Here is an 11,496-nt window from a genome sequence, read left to right as displayed (position 1 = left end):
CATTCCCAGAAAAACTAAAGCCAGGGAAGTTCATCAACACTAGTCTACTCTACAAGAGATGCTAAAGAATTCCTACAGATTGAAAGGAAAGAACAATAGCAAGAGATCAAAGCTGCATGACAAATTAAAGTTCTCCAATGAGGGTAACAACATGGGTAAATATAAATGCCAGTATTATTGCATTTTTGGTTTTTCACTCCACTTTTTACTTCCTACAGGATTGTGCTGCTTTAGAACTGTTATATGCCCCAGAAAATACCATATTCTTTTAATCCATTCTTTGTAAGTGCAGACCTATTGTGGGTGGGAACTTTGGTTAGGTTGTTTCAATTGAGATGTGACCCACCCAATTCAAGGTGAGTCTTAATCCTTTACTGCAGCCCTTTATGAAAGGATAAAAGGCAGAAACACAGAAAGGGAGGGCAGAGAGATGAGAAATGCCCAGAGAAGTAATAAAGACACACAGAAGCTGAGAGAGAGAGGCACTGAAACTGGAACCTAGGAGAGAAGGTCCAGCAGATATCACCATGTGTCTTCCTATGTGACATAGGAAACTCGAATGTCAGCAGCCTTTCTTCAGATAAGGTATCCTCTTGTTGATGTTTTAATTTGGACATTTTCATGCCCTTAGAATTGTAACTTGTAACTTAATAAGTCACCATTGTTAAAAGTCAACCCCCTTTTCTGGTCCACTGCACTTTGACAGCTTTAGCAAACCAGAACAGTTTTTGGTACCAGAAGAGTGGGGTGTTGTGATTTGCAAATAGCAGAAATGCTGGAACAGCTTTATAAATGGAAAAGAGAATAATTCTGGAAGAATTGTGTGATGCTTGACAGAAAGGGCCTAGACTGCTTTGTAGAAACTGTTAGCAGATTATGCATGCAACAGGAACTTCCAATGAGGCTTTAGACAGAATTGATACATGGGTCATTGCAACCTGGAGTAAAGGTGATCCATGTTCCAAAGTGTCAGAGAATGTGGCAAAATTCAGTCCTGATGTCAGATGGAAGGGAGAATTTGACAGTCATGAGCTTGGATATCTAGCTGAGGAAATTTCCAAAATAAATGTAGAAAATGCAGCCTGGCTTCTCCTTACAGCTTATAGTAAAATGTGAGAGGAAAGGGATAAGCTGAGAACTGAACTTTTAGGTACAAAGAAACCAGGAATTGATGGTTTGGAAAGTTCTGAGTTTTCTGGAAAGTGAATCCCAAGAGAATACAGCCCAGTGTGAGGATTTAACCAGCCAGCAATCTCAATGTGAATCAGGATGGGAGATGGAGTCATCCAGAAAGGATTTTTGGAACATTCTATTGTCTGATGGTTGGGACTCCTGTGTGCTGCATGTGAAACCTACAAGTTTATTGTGGGAACTGTATAAATGGAACCACTTGCCAGTCCAGACTAAACAGAACAGAAAAGGGACAGATTGAAGGAAAAGTGACTTCAAAGGCAGAGCTATGGAAGCCAAGATCTGGAACTAAGACACCTCAGGCCATGTGAGTGGACTTATCTATGCACATGGAAAAGGTGAGTTTGCCCTGGAGTTTGCAGAGGGAGGGTGGGTCTTCTGCCCCACTGTTCAGGAAGAGCATTACCCCTCCACCCCAGGACTTTCAGATGCCTGGGGGATTGAGGTAAGCTTGGCTGCTTCTGTGATATTGTGATGGCATGAATGTATTTTGCATATGGAAAGAATGTGTGTTTTTGGAGTCCAGAGAGTGTAATGTGCTGGTTTGGAACTATTATGTACATACCCCAGAAAATGCCATGTTCTTTTTTTTTTTCAGTCAGGGAAAGCACACACACAACCCCCCACCAACACAAATTATGCAGTGGAGTTTCCCCCATGTGGGGAAATGGCAGGAGTCAGCAGGTCCTGGAGTGCAATAGATCAGCCTTGCCCTGGGAAAACCACCTTTGTGATCATGGTATCTCCCCTTCCAGGTAAGTATCACTATGTTCTTTTAATCCACTCTTGTGGGTGCAGACCTATTGTGGGTGGGAACTTTGGTTAGGTTGTTTCAATTGAGATGTTACCCACCCAATGCAAGGTGAATCTAAATTTCTTACTGAAGCCGTTTGTGAGGATAAAGACAAAAACACAGAGAAAGCAGGCAGTTTGATGAGAAATGCACAGAGAAGCCAGAAGGAACCACAGGAGCTGAGAGAGTTACTGAAACCAGAACTCAGGAGAGAGGTTGCAGCAGACATCACCATGTGCCTTCCCAAGTAACAAAGGAAACCTGGATGCCAGCAGCCTTTCTTCAGAGAAGGTGTCCTCTTGCTGATGCCTTAATTTGGACATTTTCACAGCCTTAGAATTGTAACATAACTTAATCCCCATTTTTAAAAGCCAACCCAATTTATGGTATATTGCTTTTCAGCAGCTTTAGTAAACTGAAACCATAATTTAAAAGGCAAATGCATAAAATGTAATGATTAGTCAGTGTTTTGTACTTATGATGGTAAATCTGGAATTCTTGACAAGGACTACTAAAGGTAGGGGGACAAAAGGGTATAGGTGCATAGTCTGTGAATACTATTGAAGTTAAGTTGGTATCAAAGGAAAGGAGACTGTTATGTATTTAGGATGTTAAATTTACGCATCACTGTAGCTACACAGAAAATATTGGAGAATATTTGAGCTCATAAAGACAGAAATTACAGTGCAGGTAGTCAGAGGAGGGGATCGGGGCAATGGAGAATTAATGAATAATAAGTGTAAGGTTTCTATTTGAGGAGATGTGAAAATTTTAGTAATGGAAAGTAGTGACTGTGCTGAAATATTGTGAATGTGCTAAATCCCATTGAATAGCATATTTAGGAGTGGTGGAGATGGGAAAGTTTATGTTGTATATATTTTCCCACAAATAAAAGAAGAGCAAATAAAAAGATAATGACAATTAAATGAAACACATGATTCTAGTTGGTATTTAGCAAGGGAGGAGAAAAGAGATGTTATTGGGACATATGAAAAAAATGACATATAGATGGTAGGCTTTCTAGCAATGTTAAATTTCTTGAATTCAATAACTGCCCTTAAGTTGATTACATGAGTGGATATTATTGTTCTTAGGAAATGTACATGGCAGTATTCAGTTTTTAAGGAGCATGATGTATACAACTTACATTCAAGGGTTCAGTAAATGTTTTGACAGATAGATATATATAAATATAGGTAAAGAAATAGATAGATAGATAGATAGATAGATAGATAATAGGAGAGAAAGAGGGAGGGAGAGAATGATGTGTCAAATGTGGAAAAATGTTTAAATTGATGGATCTGGATATTAGGATGAGAAAGGGTACTTTGGAGTTCTATATATGGACTTTGTATTATTTTCATAACTGTCCTATACATTTGAAAGTATTTCAAAATAAAAAGGTTTTTTTTTGTGTGTTTTTTTTTTTTTGGTTTGTTTGTTTATTTGGTTTTCTGTAAGAGTCAAGGCACTGGGCAACAGTGTATTTTATACCTTAGCAGAGTGTAGTGAATTTAAAAAGTACAATGATGTTTGCTGGTTGTTCTTAAATATTCTGGATAAAAGTTGTTATAGAAAAGAATGAGCTCAGGGCTTCAAATTCCCAGCTCAAGCACAATATGAATGACATGAAATTTTCTATGTGTTTCCTGAAAGAAGATCTTATTTCTTGTAGTTGCAGGCTTGAGAGTTTTTAAAACCAAATGTAGAATTTTATCATGTGAACTGTTAAATAACAATGCAAATTGAATTTCCAAACCTATGACACTTATTGTTAAAGTGAAGGAATTGATCAGGATGGAATAGGATCCCCAAAATTGGAATAGGAACATATGTGCTGATCATGATGACAATGGAGATACTGCTGAATATTTTATGCCAAATAAGCCTGTCATTCTCTACCTTGAGGAATCAGCCATTCCAACTCCATCTGAAAGAGATTAACCAGGCTTTGCCTGATAAACCTCTAATCATCTCCCTTGAAGAAAAAAAAAAAACCCACACCTCTGTCTGAAGAGATTGACCATTTCACCAGAAACTTTAGCGGAATGCCCCAAGGTAGATGAGTTGCAAGGAATTACAATTTTTCAAGACCCACCCCCAAAGCCCTGTTTTCTTCCAAACCTAGAATTAAACTGAAGTCCCAACAATGCCTCTAAAGCAAAAGTACAAAATGTGACCTATAAGGAGTTACACTACACTGTGAAAGGACTGCATGACTATTCCCAGGTACACAAACAAATCAAGGGGATGTATGTAGGAATGGATATTAAGGGTATGAGATACTAATGGAAGGAGCATAAAATTGGATCAGGATAAATTTATTGATATGAGACCAGTAAGCAGAGACTGTGGATTCAGTGTTGGAGCTCAGAGGTTAGAAAGGGCTTTGTTAATTTGTTTGGCTGAAGCATGAACCAAAAAGTGGGCCTATACTGAGTATAGTTGAAATTCACAAAACTTCCACCACATCCCCATTCACCTCCCCTATTGGGCCTGTGCAGAAAACAGATGGATCAAGGAGGATGACAGTGCATTATCATAAACCTAATCAGGTGGTGACTCTGATTGCAGCTGCTTTTCCAGATGTTGTATCATGGATTGAAAAAATCTACATATCCCCTGGACCTGAGATTCTATTTATCTGGCAAATGCTTTTTTTCTGGATACCCATTAGTATATACCACAAAAAAAAAAAAAAGTTTGCTTTCAGCTGGCAAGGCCAGCAACATACCTTCATTGTCCTATCTCAGGGATGTAAAACTTTCCAGCCCTATATTATAATCTAGTCTGGAGGGATCTTTATCACCTTTGCCTTCCACAAGCCACCAAATTGATCCATTATATTGATGACATGCTGGTTGGAACTAGTGAGCAAGAGATGAAAGCTACTCTAGACATTCATAAGGCATTGTTTGTCAGAGAGTCGGAGATAAATCTCACAAAATTCAGGGGTCATCCACCTCAGTGAAACTTCTTTGTATCCAGTGTTATGGGACATGTTAAGATACCCTTTCTAAGATAAAGGATAGGCTATTTCAGCTGTATCGCCCTACAACCAAAAAAGAGACAAAATGCTTAAATGGCCTCTGTATTTTGGAGAAAATATACTCCTCATTTGGGTGTGTCAATCCTGCCCATTTATTTAGTGACTTGAGAAACTGCTACTTTTGAGTGGGAAATGGAAAAAGTGGAGGCTGTACCATAGGTCCAGGCTGCTCTGCAACCTCTTCTGCCACTTGGGGTCTGGGACCCATCAAATCCAATGGCCTTTGAAGTGTCAGTGGCATATACAGAGGCTGTTTGAAGCCTTGGGGAGGCCCCTATAGGATAATCACAGTGCAGGCTGTTAGGATTTTGAAGCAATCCCTACCATGTTCTGTAGGTAACTACTATCCTTTTGAGAAATAGCTTTTTGTCTGATAGTGGGTCTTGGTAGGGACCAATCACTTAACCATGGTCTACCAAGTTACCATGAGAACTGAGCTGTTCATCATGAACTGGGTATTGTCTGCATTACCATTCTATAAAGTTTAGCATGCAGAGCAGCAGTCCATCAACAAATGTGTTATGTGTGAAACTGTGCTTAAGCAGGCCCTGAAGGAACAAGCAAGTTAAACACAGTTGTGGGCCAAATGCCCATGCCCCTCACTCTTATCATATAACCTTCTCTTTCCCAGTCTGCAGCTATGGTCTATTGGGGGAGTTCCCTAAACTATACTGGGCTCTCAACAATATGCAGGCACCAACTGAAAGTAGACAGCTGAAGCATGAGAGCCCGTCCTGGGACAAGGTTGAAAGAAAATCCTTCCAGTGGGCAGAACATTGAGAAGTGGTCAGGACTTGGAAAGAACATGATTGAAAAATTGGTGACACAGAGGTCTGTGGGGAGAGGTATGTAGATAGTCCTTTCTGGATGGGTTTAAAACATGAAGACATTTATGTTCTATGTGAATTCTCAAAATAAGGTGACCTCATCAAAGGAGGGTTTAATAATCAAGTGGATAAAATGACCTGTCTTTTTTCCCAGTGATGGCAGTAGGATGGAAGTTATATGTGGGTTCAGTAAAATGGACTTCCACTCAACAAGACTGATCTGGCTAAAGCCACTGCTGAGTGCCCAACCTGCCAACAGCACAGACCAACACTCAGTCCCTGATACGGCAACATTCTCCTAGGTAATCAGTCTTGTACCTGCTGGCAGGTTGATTACATTGAACACTTCCATCATGAAAGGAGCAGTATTTTTTTCTTCCTGGAATGAATGCATACTCTGGAGATGGACTTGCCTTCCCTTCATGCAATTCTTCTTCCAAAACCACCATACATGAATTAACAGAATGCCTGGTACACAATCATTAGACAGGTTTGAATCTGTTATGTACCCCATAAAGAGCTATGTTCTTCATTGCAATCTTGTGGGGACAGACCTATTGTTGGTGGGATCTTTTGATTAGATTGTTTCCATGAAGATGTGATCCACCCAACAATGGGTGAGATCTCTTGATTAGATTATTTCCATGGAGGTGTGACCCTGCCAATTCAAGGTGGGTCTTGATTAGTTTACTGGAGTCCTTAAGAGCATTCAAGGAGAAGGAGCAAAGATGGCAGCATAGAGAGGTGTGGAATTTAGTCAGTCCCCTGAAACAATAATAAACAATGAGGAACACCTAGTAAATATTCTGGAACAACTGCTGGGTGATAACTGTGACTGTCCACACATTATCCACCAACCTGGATTGGGTGGAAAGGCTGAGATTGCAGCATAAAATCTGCAAGTAAAAACTGTGGATCCATGCCGGAGCCCCTTCCCCCCACTACAGGCTGAGCAGCAGGACCTCCCTGAGGGAGAAGCCAGCATTCTCTGAGTGAGAAAATATAGCTCAGACCAGCTCCAACTGGGGTTTTAAATTAAAAATATGGGCTGACGAATACAAATTACAAACATAGACAAGCAGCAAAATACTCTGAGGTTGCTCCCAGTGGAGAGGAAGTGGGGTTAATGGAGAGGAAAAAAATTCATTAAAAAAAGAAAAAAAAATACAGAGACTTTTAGAGACTGAACTTAGAGAGCTAGAAAATGCCTGTGCCCTGGGAGGGGAGCCCAGAAGACCAGGTGCTCTACCTGACTGATGGGCAAAATTGAGGGACTGTGGATGGGCTCTAAAGGGAGGCTTTCTTCCACTTTTTCTCTCTCTCAAACTGAGTGGATCGGTGTAGAGAGCCTCAGCCATTTTCAGTTCACAGTGCTTTGACAAAGACAGGGGTGGAGGTGGCAGAGACAGAGAAACAAAGTAACTGTTGAAATGCAGAAAACAGCTCCCTAGGGGATGTATCTTCCCTAAGAGGAAGGAGGTGGGGTCCAACTCAATGGCCTGCCCCTCCCTCAGAACTCAGACCCCAGAGCCTACAGCCAAAATAGAAACAACCTAAGAATTAAAGGAGACACAACAGTTTACACCAGTCAGGAGTGACAGGCTGACAGACACCACCTGCTGGGCAGGTTAGGAAAAGCACGGCAACTAGGGACCTCACAGGAAAATCTGTCAAACTCTAAAACACACCCTCAGGGAGACATGAAACTGAATATAACCCCATTCTGAGACCTGAACCCATTCTGCTCTGGGAAAATCTGATTGGGGTAACTGGGGAAGCCAGATGCCTAGACAAAAGAGGACTACAAACTACACTGGGAAGGGCAGAGATATGGCCCAGTCAAAGGAACAAACTTACACCTCAATTAAGATACAGTTGAGATATTGTTTCACTTTAATGAAACAATCTGTTAAAGATTTTCAAAGAAATATGCTAAGTCAAATAAAAAACCAAATCAACAAGTTCAGGGAAGATATGGCAAAGGGATAAAGGATATAAAGAAAACACTGGACAAACATAAGGTAGAAATAGGAAGTTTGAAAAAACTACTGGCAGAATCTATGGAAATGAAAGGCACAACACAAGAGATGAAAAGCACAATGGAGACATACAACAGCAGAGTTCAAGAGAAAGAAGAAAACACTCAGGAACTGGAGAACAAGACACCTGAAATTCTACATACAAAAGAACAAATAGGGAAAAGAATGGAAAAATATGAGCAATGTCTCAGGGAATTGAATGGAAACACGAAGCACATGAATGTACAAGTCATGGGTGCTCCAGAAGAAGAGAAGGGAAAGGGGGCAGAAGGTGTAATAAAGGAAATAATCAATGAAAATTTCCCATGTCTCATGGAAGACATAAAATTACAGACCCAAGAAGTACAGCATACCTCAAACAGAACATATCTGAATAGACTTATGCCAAGACACTTAATCAGATTATCAAACATCACCAACAGACAATCCTGAAAGCTGCAAGAGAAAAGCAATGCATCACATACAAAGGAAGCTTGATAAGACAATGTGCAGATTTCTCAGTAGAAACCATGGAGGCAAGAAGGAAGTGGGGTGATATATTTAAGATACTGAAAGAGAAAAATCACTGACCAAGAATCCTATATCTGGCAAAACTGTCCTCCAAATATGAGGGAGAGTTTAAAATATTCTCTGACAAACAAACAATGACAGAGTTTGTGAACAAGATGCCTGCTCTACAGGAAACACTAAAGGGAGCACTACAGACAGATAGGAAAAGACAAGAGTGAGAGGTTTGGAACACAATTTTGGGTGAAGGTAGCACACCAATGTGAGCACACTGAACAAAAACGATTATGAGTATGGATGAAAGAGGAAGGTTAGGAGCATGAGGAACTCCAGAAGGAAAGAGGAAAGATAAAGACTGGGACTGTATAACTCAGTGAAACCTAGAGTGATCAACAATTGTGATGAAATGTACAAATATGTTTTTACATGAGGTATAACAAATGAATGTCAACCTTGCAAGGTGTTAAAAATTGGGTGGTACTGGGGAAAATTACAATCATTACAAACTAGAGACTCTAGTTAACAGAAATACTGTATTATGCCTCCTTTAATGTAACAAAGGCAATATACTAAAGCTAAATGCCTAAAAGAGGGGGATATAAGGGAGGGGTAAGGGACTGTTGGCATTGGTGATGTTGTCTGACTGTTTTATTGTACTTTAGTTTCATTCTATCTTTCCTTTTGTTTCTTTTTTTAGCTGTCATTTTTCTTCTTTCTTTTTCTTTTTCTTTTGTCTCTCTACCTCGTTTGACTCTTCCTTCTCCTTTGTGGAAGAAATGGAGATGTCCTTATATAGATAGTGGTGAAGGTGGTGAATACATAAATACATTATTATACAAGGAACCATCAGTTGTTTACCAACAATGGAATGTATGGTGGGTGAACAAAACCATCTTAAAAAAAATGTGATGATGAAGAAAACTTGAGGACACTATGAGTGAAATAAGTCAAACACAAAAGGATAAATATTGTATGGTCTCACTGATATGAACTAATTATAATATATAAACTCATAGACATAAAATATAAGTTACCAGGTTATAAATGAGGCTAAAGAATGGGGAGCAGTTGTATATTATTAACAGAATGTTTAACTAAGTTGAACTTAAGTGTTTGGAAATGGACAGAGGTGAAGGTAGCTTGTTATTGTAAGAATAGCTAACAGTGATGAACAGTGTGTGAATGTGGTGGAAGGGGGAAGGGAGTCTTGTATGTCACCAGAAGGAAAGGGAGGTTAAAATATGGGAATTTATAAAACAGTGAATTTTGTGTTGGGCAATGTCCATGATTAACTGTATGAATATTAGCAATCTCTTTCATGAACTAGAACACATGTATGACAGTATAACTAGAAGTTAATGATATAATGGTATATAGGGAAAAATATACTTATTGTAAACTATGTACTACAGTTAATAGTATTTTAACATTCTTTCATCAACAATAACAAATGTACTATATTAATACCATGAGTCAATAATGGAGGAGGGTTTAGGGGTATGAGGGGATCTGAGATTTCTGTTTTTTTTAATTTCCTTTCTGGAATAATGGATGCACAGCTGTATGATAGTAGTATGGGCAATTGATTGTGCACATTGGATGATTGTATGGTGTGTAAGCAATCTCAATAAAATTGAATTTAAAAAAGGACATTTAAGGACCGACACAGACCCAGACACTTGGAGGTAAAGAGAGAAAGACATTTGGAGATGCTAAGCTAAGAGATGAGTTTTCACAGGAGAAGCTAAATGGGAACACATAGACACTTAAAGTGAAGGTCACTGGAATCAGACACCAGCATACACCAGCCACATGCCTTCCCAGCTAACAGATGCTCCAGGTACTGTCAATTTTTCTTCAGTGAAGGGCTCTTCTTTTTGGTGCCATAGTTTGGAAAATTTTATGGCCTTAGAGCTGTAAAGGTGTAACATAAATCCCCTTTATAAAACCAATCAATTTCTGGTATTTTGGAAGCTTTAGCAAACTGGAACAGTATTCTCCCCAGCATTGCTTCAAATCAATGAACTCAACTCACAGCTAATAATATGTGACAATGGGCCAATTCCCATGAAATTCAATTATCTTACCATGTCCCTTATCCTGAAGCAGCTGGACCAATTTAACAGTTGAACGGCCTTTTAAAAAATCAATTATGGCACAAAATGGGTCACAATACATTACAGGGCTGGGGTAATATTCTCTAAGAATTTGTATATGTTGTAAGTCACTATCCACCAGCTGGCATTGTTTCTGCCACAGTGAGGATTCATGGATCTAGGAAATGGGTAGAAGTGGGAGTGGTACCACTGATTATTAGCTTTCATGTGTTTTTTCTGACTTGCAATTGTGACCTCTGTTGTTCTGCAGGTCTTAGTTTCAAAAAGGAGAAGTGCTTCCACAAGGAGACACAACAATGATTCCATAGAACTGTAAGTTAATACTGCCACCTGTTCTTGCACAGAAAGACAAGGATAGAACTACCATATGACCTGGCAATCTCACTACTTAATATATACCCGAAAGATTTGAAAGCAATGCCTCAAACAGGTATTTACACACAGATATTCACAGTGGTATTTATTCACAATTGCCAAAAGATGAAGCAACACAAGTGTCCGTCAACTAATGAATGGTTAAATAAGATGCATTATATACATACAATGGAATATTATTCAGCCATGTAAAGGAATGAAGTCCTGACACATGCAACAATATGGATGAACCTTGAAGACACCTCATTGAGTGAAATAAGCCAGACACAAAGGGACAAATATTGTATGATCTCACTAATTTGAAACACTCAGAATAAGTAAACTCATAGAGTCTAAATCCAGAATATAGGTTAACAGGGAACGGGGAGGGAATAGAGAGCAGGAAGTTGAGGTTCAAAATGCACAGGGTTCCTATTTGGAATGATGAAAATGCTTTGATGATGGATGACTTTGATAGTAGCAACAACATTGTGAAAGCAATTAACAGTACTGAAATATATGTCTGAATGTGATTAAAAGGCAGAAATGTTACATTGTATATATGATAACAGAATAAAAACTTTTTTGAAAAATCCATGAAACTACACTACACAGTGAG

At 39.2% G+C, this 11,496-nt stretch overlaps 1 non-coding gene across 1 annotated transcript; it reads right to left on the bottom strand.

The window, feature by feature from the left end:
- Positions 1–1,789: 1,789 nt before the first annotated feature.
- On the bottom strand, positions 1,790–1,954 carry LOC119508620. The gene has a single exon (XR_005211522.1). It is a non-coding gene; the product is annotated as a U1 spliceosomal RNA (small nuclear RNA).
- Between the last annotated feature and the right edge of the window lie 9,542 nt (positions 1,955–11,496).

Source organism: Choloepus didactylus, chromosome 13 (genome assembly GCF_015220235.1).
Source record: "Choloepus didactylus isolate mChoDid1 chromosome 13, mChoDid1.pri, whole genome shotgun sequence".
Classification (NCBI taxonomy): domain Eukaryota; kingdom Metazoa; phylum Chordata; class Mammalia; order Pilosa; family Megalonychidae; genus Choloepus; species Choloepus didactylus.
The sequence above is the reverse complement of the archived record's forward strand: the minus strand, read 5'-3'. Positions and strand labels throughout refer to the sequence as shown.